General features: G+C 36.7%; 1 pseudogene; it reads right to left on the reverse strand.

Moving 5' to 3' along the window:
• Window positions 1-1,173: 1,173 nt before the first annotated feature.
• LOC122145865 lies at window positions 1,174-11,666 on the reverse strand (annotated as a pseudogene).
• Window positions 11,667-11,873: the final 207 nt, after the last annotated feature.

Consider the following 11,873-nt stretch of genomic DNA (forward strand, 5'->3'; position numbering starts at 1 on the left):
TTCAGAGATTTTGGATACATGATATTTACATTCTCTGTGGTAAAGTGAGCAGTCCTGGTGGTGGTGATTTCTTCCACTGGTTGTGCTGGTAACAATGCAGTGGGGAAAGGAGCAACATTTCAAGAGTAATCAACAACTATTAAATGAATACCATGAATGGAAAAGGAAGTGCATAAGATGCATAAAATGCAAGTGATTAAGTTGGGTGTTGCTATGGCAGAGTTACATTATCTTATTAAATAAGGTGAAGTTAGTGTGATATAAAGCACTGAGAGCATCTTTCATTATTGATTATAATATAACATTATACTTAACTAGCTTTAGATTAAAGTTTTTGTCTTCTGTGTAAAACTTGTCTTTGTAATAAAGCTTCTGTTTCATAAACTTGGTATTGATAACAGATTAACATTATTTACCTTTTGTCTTAGCTATTATATTCCAATATCATTATACCCAGTTAGATAGTTATAGATTAAGAGCTGTTCTTTTAAATGAAAATTAATAATTTATGTCATTAAAATAACATTCTGTAAATGTGTTGTCTGCTGGTTTATTTAGCTACTTTTCAGTACACCACCACATTAAGTATGCCACTTAGTACTGTAAGACTTTGAACGTTAAAGTGCAAATTAACAACTGACCACTCTTGTGGGTTTGCTACTGTTACAATCAAAAATCGTGGAAGGGTAAAAACACACCAGGCAGACACTGATGTAAGCAACACAGCTACAACAAATAAAATCGATAATGGGTGTGTTAGATTTGTAGTGTGCAGATAATTAAGCATCGACAATAATCAGTCATATTGGTGGGTGTGTTAGATTTGTAGTTAAAAATTCTGCTTAAGACCCCATAAAGGCTTGGCCGGCCCTGCTGCCTACCCTTGCTAAATAAAATAAAGTCATATAGCCTTTATTCAAATGGAATCAAATTGATTTCTTCTGCATGGATTAGTATATTTATAACTAAGTAAATACTATAAAAGGGCACAGCCGAGGGCTTCTCACAGTGCAGTCTTTCTGAGCTGTTTTGACCAAAGCGACCCAGCTACTTTATAGTATATTTAATTGGCTAAACCAACTTCCGATAAAATATTAACATCTACTCCCTTCTATCCGATTATCAGGCCAAGCTCCTGATTGACATAGGAAAACATCCAGAGAAAGGGTCATTTCACCCTCGCTGTGGAAGGAAATTGTCACAATCAATGACCTTGTTCTCAATTATGCCTGTCAATCTGTCCAAGCCTAACAGGCATTCTATTGGTCTCTCAGTGGTTCTGTTTGTGTTTACTTTTATTCATTTAGCAGATTCTTTTATCCAAAGCGAGGACTACAACAAGGGATTCATCATAAAGAGCAAATGAACACAGAAAGTTTTTTTGTAATACAAAGTTTCAGACACTGTTCAGATTACTACAAACTAGAACAGGGAGGGAATAAGGAAAGTGACCTCAGACTTCTGGAGGGGATGTAGACACGTAAGTGTGAGAGGAAGTAGGAGGGTGTGGAACCCATGGCTGTTCTGCATACAAACATCAGTGACTTGAACTTGATTTAAGCAGCAACCCATAGCAAGTGCAGAGGGAAAAACACGAGGTGTAACATGGGCCCTTTTGGGCTTGTTGAAGACCAGTCTTGCTGCTGCATTCTGAATCATTTGTAGAGCTTTGATTGTGTGTGATGGAAGTGCAGCATGCTGTATTAAGAAAGAACTGATCTTTCTGATGTTGTGTAATGAAAACCTGTGTGACCAAGCTGCATTGCAATGTGGCCCTTAAAGGTGCCATAGAATGCAACAATCACTTTAATAAGGTGATTGAACACAGTTGTGTGGCCGCAGTGTGTGAAAACAACCAGCCTATAATGGTAAAAATCCACTCATTCATTGTTTTATAACCCCAAAAAATCATAAACAGTCTCTCCACACGAGCAGTTCCATACTATGACGTCATACTCTGTGAAAGTCCCGCCCATTTGTGACGCTCTCTGCCCTATACTCAGCCCTGAGTGAGAAGCAGCGGTCCGCTATTTATGTTTACTTGCTGTTGCTGCTGGAGGTACTATGTCAGCGTCAAAGAACCATTAAAAGTGTTGTGTGTTGGGATGCACCAACGAATATAGGAGTCTCCATAGACTGCTGAGGACATGGTGGTTACCAGGAAAAAAAAAACCAGAAAATTCCTATACGTTTGTGCTAACATTTTACACTGGACTGCCTCACAAACGAGGATCAGTTCAGTGCTGGAGTTGTGCAAAGATTGCTTCTGAAAAAGGGATTGATACCAACGCTTCATGCGTAAACGTCCAGACTCAAGACAAAAGTAAGCCCCAAGCATCATAATTTTTTTTTCCAAAAGAGCTTCTTGGCTCTCTGTAAGGCTAATGTTGCTTAAGCTACCATTGTCTCTGCCTGTTTTCTCTAATGCTAGCCTTCACATGCTACCAGAATGATCGTGAATTAGAATGTGGTAGTTAAAAACTGCGTTTGAAAGCAATGTGAGGATCAGTAATATGGTCATCACCAGTTATACCATAACACCAGTTTGCCTGCAAGCATGAGTTCTTGAAGCTCTGCACTCTTCTGAGAAGGGAGGCGGGAGCATCATCTCATTTTCATTTAAAGGGGACGTACACATTAACAGCACGTTTTGACTCATACCCTAAAAGTGACAATTTCAACAAGCTATAAAAAATTATCTGTGGGGTATTTTGAGATAAAACACTCTGAGGACATCAGAGAACAATTTAAAATATTGTATCAATGCATTCTATGGTACCTTTAAAGGTCATCTGGTCATCAAAGATTACTTCAAGATTTCTGACTGATCTTGATGCGGTAATTGTTGATGAACCTACTGTAGCTGGATAGTGAAATTCATGCTGTAGAGTCAGAGTGGCAGGGAAGACGATAAAGCTCAGTCTTTACCAGGTTAAGTTGCAAGTGATATTCTTTCATCCATGCTGAGATGTCCGCCAGGAAGCCTGAGATCCATGCAGCTACCACTGATCATCTGGTTGAAATGGAAGATAGAGCTGTGTGTCATCAGCACCAGCAATGGTAGGAGAAACCATATGCTTGTATGATGGGTTTCAATTATATTCGGAGAAGAGGATGTGAATTCTATTAAAATGTGCACAGATCTTTTGCGAGAGGCAATCGTCTTCCTTTATAAACTGTCTCTATACTGTCTCTAAACTGTTAGATGATGAAGTTTGCAATGTTTTTTGTTTGTTTTTTTGTGTGTTTGTTTTTTTGTTTTTTTCACCAAAAAGGTCTGTCTTTACCTGAGTAAGCTTTTGTGATTGTATGGGACAGACATTAGTTCTGAACATACCTTCTTGATTATATAAAACCATGATGCATGTTAAGGTGTGTTGAGGTGAAATTTTGACATCATGATTGTCCTGATTTCAAATCTGATCATTTCAGAAGGGTAACTATAATTTATATAATTACTATAATTTTATAAAATTGTAAAGGTATTCAGATTGAAATGATGACAGAAGTGCAAACATTGTTGTATGCTGATGATATGGCCACTGTAGCAGATACAATTGGAGGGTTTACAGAGACAGATTGAACAGTTGGAAAAATTCTGTAAGTTTTATGGTATGAGAGTGAACTTGAGTAAAACAAAAATTATGGGTCTTTAGAAGAGGGGGACAATTTGAACAAAAATGAAAAATGGTATTTTGCTGAAGAACAGATCAAAGTAGTTAATTGTTACAAGTATCTTGGTATGTGGTTTACACCAAAATTGTCATGGTGGAAAACCCGTCAGCATTTAGCAAGCCAAGGCAAGAAAGGAATGTTCTCCTTGCTAAAGTTTATCATCCTAAACAAGAAATTAGCTACACGCAAGCTCTTTATTTTGTTTGATCGCATGGTTGCACCTATACTGTATTATGGTTGTGAAATATGGGGCTTCGAACCAGTTGAATGTATTGAGAATGCTCAAGTGTCTTTTTGTAAAAAACTTTTGTGTGTCAGCACAAGTGCAAGTAATGTAGCGGTTTTGGGTGACCTGGGAAGATTTGCATTGTCGACCTCCTAAATGTATTATGTATTGGATAAAATTAGTGTCAATGCCTGATCATCGCTATCCAAGAAAATGCTACAATATGCTTTTAGAATTAGATAAAGTAGGTAGAAAAACTTGGGTTACGAATATTAGAGTATTATTGAATTTTTATGGCTTTTCAGCTACTTGGGAGGCTCAAAGTGTAGGTGATATAAGAACATTTACAGCTGTTCTAAATCAAAGATTGAAAGAAAAAGCACATGAGGCATGGTATGCATCAGTTTTAAGAAAATAACAAACTAAATATATACTCACAATGCAAGTCTTTGTTAATACAAGAGAGCTACATTACGTCTGTGTATAATAGGCAACTGGTACGATCATTATTCTTGTTCAGATGTTCAAGCCATCAGTTAGCTATAGAAACGGGTAGATGGAGTAATACACCAGTTGCAGAAAGAATCTGTCATTATTGTAATTTAACAAATATTTCTGTGATTGAAGATGAGATGCACTTTTTGTTTGTTTGTTCCCTTTGTATAGAGATTTACGCAAGAAATATTTTAGTGAACTTGTCCTTGTAGGTGATGTCTGCAAAGATGTGTCAAGTATTTGTGATTCTGATCTAGAATGCATGGCAATTAGCACTGTATATATATCAACGAATGAAAAAGAGACTATCTGTCATGTCATAACATTTGTGGAACTATGGGCCGAGAGGCCATATATTCCTGAAATAAATGAAACTTGAACTATAATTTATATTTTAACTTGGGGCATTAGTTTTGAGCTTTGAAACTTGCAGTGTATTTTGATTGCAGAGTAACCTCTCATATGTGTAAATATCAAGAACATTTTAATTCTTCATTTCATGACCCCTTTAATCTCCTCAACAGCAAACCTCATTTCTCATTCATCATGACAGTAAGTTGGAATTGTTTTGCTAAAGTAGAAGTCTGTTAGTTAACTTTCACTTGGCAAAATTTGTAAAACTGATTGAGAAAACTATAATCTATAAAGCTAAATATTTTTGATTAAACTCCTCAACAAAAAGACTTACAGAACCATTGGTATGCCAGGGAAGGAGAGAGATGTCAATGGTAAAAGGTCATTTCTGGATGTTTCTCATATGTGCCCATCATCTCAAACTGTGGAGGATTAACTTCTGTGTGCCAAAGCACAACTGCAAAACTGATAGCTGGATCAAATGATCATCATATTTTACCTGACGGCCATTGAGTATAAAATGCAACTTCTTTATTTTCTCCCAGAAGCTGTTGTGAGGTGTGTAAAGAAATAAAAAAAGACAAATTTATTTATGTTCAAATTTTTTATTATAGCAAATATTATTACAAGAAAATAGATTTTAAGACTTAACCTAGACATAATACATAACCAATAACAAAAAATAAAAATAAATAAATACATAGAAAAAAAAAATCATATATTAACTAGGAGGTAGAATATTGAGAGACTTGAAGTAATTAATAAAGGGACCCCATTTATTAAAAAAAAATAAAATACTTTTCCCAGAACATCTTACTTTTTACAGTTTTAATAAAAAATTAACTACAGCGACCAAAAAAAGGAAAACCAAAGAAAAAACTTAGTTGGAGGAATATTAGATTTCCAGTGGAGCAGAATATGGCGCCTAGCTAACAAAGAAGTAAAGGATAAAATATCTAATTGTTTTGAATTAAACTGAGACCAAATTTTTGGTATCCCAAAGATTGCTATAGCGGGGCAAACACCAATTCTAACTTTTTAACACTTTAGACATGGTTGTAAAATAAACTGACCGCCAAAAATTTTGCAACATAGGGCAAGTTAAAAACACATGACTAAAATTGCACATAGAAGCATGACATCTGTCGCATGGTGTCTTCAATATTAGGAAATAGTTCAGAAAACACGACCTTGGAAAAATGAATCCTGTACAGTACTTTAAATTGTATGAGGCCAAGATGTGCACAAATTGTACTGGAAACGTATTATGTCCAGTGCACCCGCCCACAGTCATTCCTCTTTAGAAGTTTCACCCAAAATGCTGATGACTCCCAAGCTCTTTTAATTTTGTCAGTAGAACCGTCATTTAAACCTAAAATATAACCATAAATTCTTGCAATTAGTGACTTGTGATGTGGACTGAATTGCAGAACCTTCTTCCCAAACTTGCCTTGGGGGCAGAGATGGATAACTAGAAAACAAAGGTAGCAGAACAGTGTCTAATCTGTAAACAGTCTGTATCCCACCGATACAAGTGGGACTCTGAAAAATCCCAAATCAGAAGCTAATTGTATATAGTGTACAAAAATTTGCCATCTCTGTATAGGTCTTGAAAACATCTCAAGCCTTTAGCATGCCACTGTTTAAATACAGGGATCAGTAAGAGATGGGGAGAAAAACATATTATTGTCCAGTAGTGGCATCATAGTTGAAGCAGAAGTAAATTTAAAGTGTCGCCTAAACTGGCACCAGATCTGAAGTGTAGATAAACTAATGGGTTATGTGTAAAGGAAGATGAAGAGACATTACAGGATAAGGGGTGAAGTAAGCAAAGCCAACAGAGAGGTAGTGCATGAATTTGCTTCCAATCTGCACCATGGTGCTGTAAATGAACTAAGCCAAAATGTTATCTTATGAATATTTACTGACCAATAATAAAACATGAAATTAGGTAAAGAGAGCCCACCATTCAGCTGGCATCTTAGAAGCAATGATTTCCGAATTCTTGGCGCTTTACCACCCCACAAAATCAGTGACAATCTGGTCAATAGTTTTAAAGAAGCACTTGGGAAGAAACAAAAGAAATCACTGAAAGGTGAAAAGAAACTTAGGTAAAACATTCATTTTCACTGCATTAATCCGACCTATCAATGATAGAGGCAGAGATTGCCTCCATCCCTGAAATTCAGACTTGGTCTGTTCCAACAAAGGAGAGAAATTAGCAGATAAAAGAGAAGAGAGAGAATGAGTAAACATAATAATGCCCAGGTATCTAACTCCTGTTTTGCTTAATTTAAATGGAACATCTGACTGCAGAAGTCCCATAGCCAGTGCATTAATCGGAAAACACTCACTTTTGTGTAGATTTATTTTGTATCCAGAAAAAGAGCCAAATTTTTTGCAACATGGATTAAAATAAATTGGAAAATTTAAAAATTGGTTCGATACATATAATAATAGATCATCAGCATAAAAGTGTTTTAATTTCAGTGCCTGGACCTCAACCACTCTTTGCAATGATGGGGAGACCGGACCTCAAAGCGATCGGACAATGGCTCCAATGGCCAGGGCGAAAAAGCAAAGAGGAGAGTGGGCATCCCTGTCGTGTTCCCCATCCCCCACCCAGCCCCCTAAATAGGCTGGATCTATTATTATTAGTGTGCACACTCGCCTTGAGGAGAAGCATATAAAAGATGTATCCAGTTTAATAAAATTATCTCCAAAAACCAAATTTTTGAAGCACAGTGAAAAGATACTCCCACTTCACATGATCAAACCATTTCTCAGCGTCGAGTGAAATAACAACCTCAGGTGTCTGGGAGGGAATGTTTAAGATTAATTATATTTAACGTTACGAACATTAAAGAATAACTGTCTCCCCCTCCCCCCCCCCTGAAACCTGTTTGCTCATCAGATATAATCTTTGGTAGTATGTTTTCAATTCGAGAAGCTAGCACTTTAGCCAAAATCTTTGAATCCCCATTCTGTAAGGAACAGGGGCCTGTAAGAGCCACATAGCTTAGGATCCTTATCTCTTTTAAGTAACAGAATTATGGATGCTTGTGTAAGTGTCTCTGGTAGGAAACCACGCTCTAAAGATTCTGTATACACTGAAAAAGTAATGGGGACAGTTTATTCTGAAATTAAAAAAAAAAAACGTCAAGTACAGGAGCTTTATTACCATACCTTTTAATTTGCTAAGATTAATTTCGTTGGTTTAGGGCTTCAAGATCTCCAGCAACAGCAGGATCAGTTGTAGTAAAATTTAAGTTCTGTAAAAAGGAAGCCATATCATGGGCACCAGACAGAGATTCAGAAGTGTATAAAGATGAATAAAAAGATTTGAAGGTGGAATTAATACCTTCAGGATCAGATATCCAATTACCAGATAGGTCTTGAATCTCTGGCTAGCTGCTTGACGTCTGAACTGATGAGCTAAGAGGCAACTATCTTTATCACCCATGCTCATAATAAGTTCTACGAGACTGCAAAAGAAGCCGCTCAGCATCATCGGTCAGAAGGAGATCAAGTTCAGCAATGTAAATCGAGGACGTTTTTTAAATTGATCTTGTGAAGGGGAGTTGACGAGCTGCTGATCAATCGAAAAATATGGGAAGTGAGTTCACGTATCCTTTGTGTTACGAACTCTATTTAAATGTGCGGAATAAGAAATAATCTGTACCTGGAGGTAAGCTTTAAGTGTCTCCCACAGCAATGAATAAGTGACCACCCCATCTTGATTTGTAGCCAAAAAATTATCAATGGAGGTTGAAATAAAATCAATGTATTTTTCATCAGACAAAAGAAGAGTATTTAACCTCCACAATGATGAATATCTAGGCTGCACAGACAACTGTATATCAACACTAAGAGGGGCATGGTCAGATATAACAATAGCATAGTAAGATACAGATGTAACTTTTGGTATTAGGGAGCTATCTATAAAAAAAATAATCTATACAGGAATATGACTGATGTGCTTGCGAGTAGAATGAAAATACCTTATCTTGAGGATTATAAAATCTCCAAGGATCAATGCAACCATTTTTGGACATAAATTCCACTATTGATCTAGACAAGGATGATGGAGTCATAGTCCTGGAACTGGAGCGGTCCATAACAGGATCAATTACACAATTAAGATCCACGGCAAAAATAAGAAGATGACTATTTAATGAGGGGAGGATCTCAAATAACTTGTTTACAAAACCTGGATCGTCAAAATTTTTGTGCATATAAATTGACAAGTGTAACAGGATCTTTTGTAATATGGTGCCAACAACAATCAAATATCTTCCATTTTTATCAACTATTACTTTAGTAGAAGAAAACTGAAAACTGAACCCTTTTGTTAATCACTATTGCAACCCCTCTGGCTTTTGAATTAAAATTAGAGTGAAAAACATCCCCTACCCAAGTGCACTTAAGCTTCAGATGATCTTGGTTTCTCAAATGTGTCTCTGGTAAGAAAGCATTGTCAGTATTTAACCTCTTTAAATGTGAAAATATCTTTGACCTTTTTTATGGGAATTCCTATGCCTTTAATATTCCAATTTAAAAACAATTTATGCTTTAGCCAAATCCGGTGAGTTAAACTGCCTTTCAACCCCGTTGTAAGTAATGCGCAGCCTAGCTGGATGAAGAAAACCAAACTTGACTCCAGGAATTGAGCGCATTTGTTGACGAACATCATTGAAGGCAGACCGGGCACGAGCAGTCTTTGCTGTAAAATCCGGAAAGATTGATATGGTCATATCACCGACTTTGAGCTATCTCTTCTCTCGTGCCCACTTTAAGACATCGACACAATCCAAGTGATAATGTAGTCTTGCCACAATAGTCATATCACCGATTTTGAGGTGTTTGTTTTGTCTTTAATGCTTGATGTGACCTGTCAATGATGATGTCCTTGTCAATATTAAGTGCCTCCTTAAGTAGCTTGGAAATCGCCACGGTTGTAGAGGGTTTGTCTTCTGGAACTCCAATTATGCTTATGTTGTTATGACGGGATCTAGCTTCCAAATCTTCACACTTATCATCTAGTTTTACCACAGTGGCTGAAAGAGACTCTACCTTCTCCTGAAGTACGGTGATGTCATCTGAACAGGTGGAAAGCGAGTGTTCCATGTCCTTCACTGTACTTTTCAGTGTCGACTTGTCCGACTGCATCGAAAACCATACTATTAGAGAATTCCACCTTAACCGCCTGAATCTCGCTCTTGATGGTAGCCAAATCATCGCCCAACATGGACCGCAACTCGGAGCGAAATATTTCCGCCAGATCTTTGCGCAACAAAGTTAGTATCTCGTTTTTAAGGGACTGTGTATCATTTGAAGTCGTCGCAAAATCAGTACTTTCCTCCAGGCTGGCTGAATCACTGCTGAGGACGTTGCTTGTGGTAGCAGGCCGCTGTTGCTGTTGCCGATGTCTGCGCATTACTTCCTTTACTGCTTTTAGTTTTCATTTTTGTTGCAAGAGATGAAAAACAATAAAACACCACTAATCAACACTAAATGTAGACACTGAGTATAATGTTGAAATGTGCATAAATATCGAAATATGGTCGAATTCTGCAGGAACCCCCACAGCCACATCTCACACCGTAATTCGCCTAACCGCAAGTCCCCCCAAAAAAGACAAATTTATAATTATATAACTATATTATCAATATTATATTCATGTTATATTACATTAATAAAATTTGTATTACTTTTGTTTTATTCATTTATTAAGTATTGCATAATAATTATATAATATAAGCAATAATATAATGTATAATAATATTGATTCAACTTGTCATAGATTCACATTAGTTCACTTACCATGTATGGCTTGGCCATTGTATTTTTCTGGCATTCATTGATGTCACACTGCAGAACTTTATGTAATGCATGAGCTATTGTATATATGGCAGCAAAGAAAAGTGAGGGATTTTCGTTTATAATCTCCTCTGCAGTCAGCAATGAGCAGTAATGACAAACTTGATTACATGTCTTGCTCTTGACGTCACCCTCAATAACATTATGGCCATTATCAGTTTTCTTCTTTGGCTTTAAAGACAAATTCGCTAAAATCCAGGCAATCACAACAGTCTCTCTGTAATGCCAATGACTGTGCCAATTTTCTCAATTCCTGGTGCTCTTGGAAGCTGTTGATTCATAGCACATACATTACTTGCAATCCATACTTTGTCTTGGATGTTGTTCACTATGGCTACTTTGATAAATTTGCTTACATATTGTGGCACAGGCAAAACCTACAATGACAATGATGTTGAGCATATCAATCTTTTTAAGTGTTAGACTGTAGTTTGCATTTAGACTTAGACCCTCTTGATAGGCCAAACAAATACCAGTATTGATTATATACTCTTTTAACAGCTTTAGTGTATCTGAACTGTAATCATCTTGGCTACCAATAAAGGCAACCCACTTCCATCCAAACCACCAGATACTGTGAATAATCATCTCCGTCAAGTCTTTGTTCTAACAAGGGAAAGATACTAAAGTTTATCGCTTAACGCATATGTAAACGCTCCATAATTCACCTTTGACAGAGAAAAAAAAACACTCATATATGTAGTAATGTGGTAGTCCTATGTGGTAGGAAGCAAGTGTGTAAGTATTTTAATATGTATACTGTATAAAAAGAAACATAATTTACCATTGGTATAAGGTCCATTGTGATCAGTGGTGCAATAGTCGTAGTTCTTGTGCTTCCATATGGTCCTGTTAAAGCTATCACTTTAGGCTGATAGTTGTTGAGTTTTTCTTTAGGTTTTATTCAGCCATTCTCTGAGATGAAGGCTGAATTGAAATTCTTTGTATTAGAAGAATAGTCAAAAATTTCATAGCCCAGAGAAACATTGGGCAGAAGAGTGGTGGAGTTATTAATCTCCTCAACAGCAAACCTCATTACTTGCAACATGTGAAAGCCAGATTTTGAAGAAATGTGCCTTGAAAACAGAAGTGAGGAAGTTAATAGTATGTAATGGAATATTCAGTTTAGCAATGAGGACTTTGAAGAAATGCTGCTTTGATTTAACTTACTGTGCATTCATAACCCAAAACTGGTAAAATATCCTGTTCTTACCTGAAACATTTGGTGGTCTCTGCGGGAAAC

The sequence above is a fragment of the Cyprinus carpio genome, chromosome A8 (genome assembly GCF_018340385.1).
Source record: "Cyprinus carpio isolate SPL01 chromosome A8, ASM1834038v1, whole genome shotgun sequence".
NCBI lineage: Eukaryota > Metazoa > Chordata > Actinopteri > Cypriniformes > Cyprinidae > Cyprinus > Cyprinus carpio.